We start from the raw sequence: 1,492 nt of genomic DNA, 5'->3' as shown, positions 1-1,492 counted from the left end.
AAAAATATACACAACAAAACATTCTCCAATTCTACACCTTCTACATGTATAATTCAGTGCAATTGGTTGTACTCTGTTGTGCAACCATCATTGATATCCTTTTCCAAATTATTTCACCATCATTACATAAACTCAGTGTTCTCTAAGCAACACTTCTTCCTCCTTCTTCCATGGTAGCCGTTGGTCAGCTCTGGCTTCTCTTTCTGTTTTTAGTAGGCTTCTTGATATACAATTCACCCATCACACACCTCCATTGCTAAGTCACTTTTAAGGAGAGCTGCATATACACCTTCACATTCAGCTCTAGTGCTCCCTCCCATTCCTTGTCTGCTTCTTCCTTCCCTCACCTGCCCACTCTCCACGGCAAACCGCTGAATCGGTTATTGTCTCTAAACTTACATAAATAATAAAAGAGAACAAAATTAAAGAGAAGGAAAGTAATAATATAAAGATAAAAATAAAGACTTAGTAAGAAAAAACCACCAACAATATTTTAAAAGCCAGAGCAGAAATTTCTGTCGTGGAACAAGCAAGAAATACTTAAGCCTAGAGCAAATTCCGGTTGGGTCAAGAGGGAGGTCAGCTGGCCGACTATCATATTATACGGTGATTCTATCCACAATAATCAAGTTTATAATCGTCTGATAGGGGATCTCCCAGAGGTAAGGACTGCCCCATTGATCCACCTGCTTCACGCTGAGTGCTCTCATCACCCACAGAGGTGGGGGCAGGGTGTGGGGCGTGTGTGGGTGTGTGACCCTGTGAACAAAACATTTTGTCCAAAACAGAATTTGAATCAATCCCTGTGCTTCCCTTGAGAGTCTTCATTCCCCTTCAAAACGGTGTCATTGCATAGGCGGCAGCTTGGTCCAGGCTCTGGCTGGCAAGTTTCTTGTTTACAAAAGTCTCTTGAACATTGTGAAGTTCTGGGAAAGAAAATTTTTTTTTTCAGAGTCAATTTGAAAAAAAAAAGTTTTATTGGCATGTAATTCACAAATCTTACAATTCAGTAGTTTGATCACATTAAGAAGAGGTGTGCAATCACCATCACAATCAATTTTAGAGCATTTTCTCTTTTTTTAATCGTTTTATTAGGGGCTCATACAACTCCTATCACAATCCATACATACATCAATGTGTAAAGCACTGTGTTAGACAGGGTTCTCTAGAGAGATAAAACCAAATTGCTGATAATTGAATATATTTATTTATAAAGATAATTAGATATATAACAAGAAACGAACTGTTAAATCATATACAGTTAAATATATAATACAAGAAATAAACAGTTAAATTATAAAGCACTACAAATGGCTCACTGCCACTCACTCCCGTGAGAGACTTGTGAGAGACTAGCAGTCCTTCAAGTCCTGTCTGCTGCAAGATCTTCCTCTATTTATAGAGAGAGCTAGGCTATGTCAGCACAGCAGCCAATCACAAGGCAGGTCACTACCTGCCAGCCAGGTCACCAACCACCAGTCCCCAGCTCCAG

The sequence above is a fragment of the Echinops telfairi genome, unplaced genomic scaffold (genome assembly GCF_000313985.2).
Source record: "Echinops telfairi isolate 266 unplaced genomic scaffold, ASM31398v2 ScPeMD7_2;HRSCAF=8, whole genome shotgun sequence".
In the NCBI taxonomy this organism is placed as follows: domain Eukaryota; kingdom Metazoa; phylum Chordata; class Mammalia; order Afrosoricida; family Tenrecidae; genus Echinops; species Echinops telfairi.
This window is presented reverse-complemented; position numbering follows the sequence as displayed.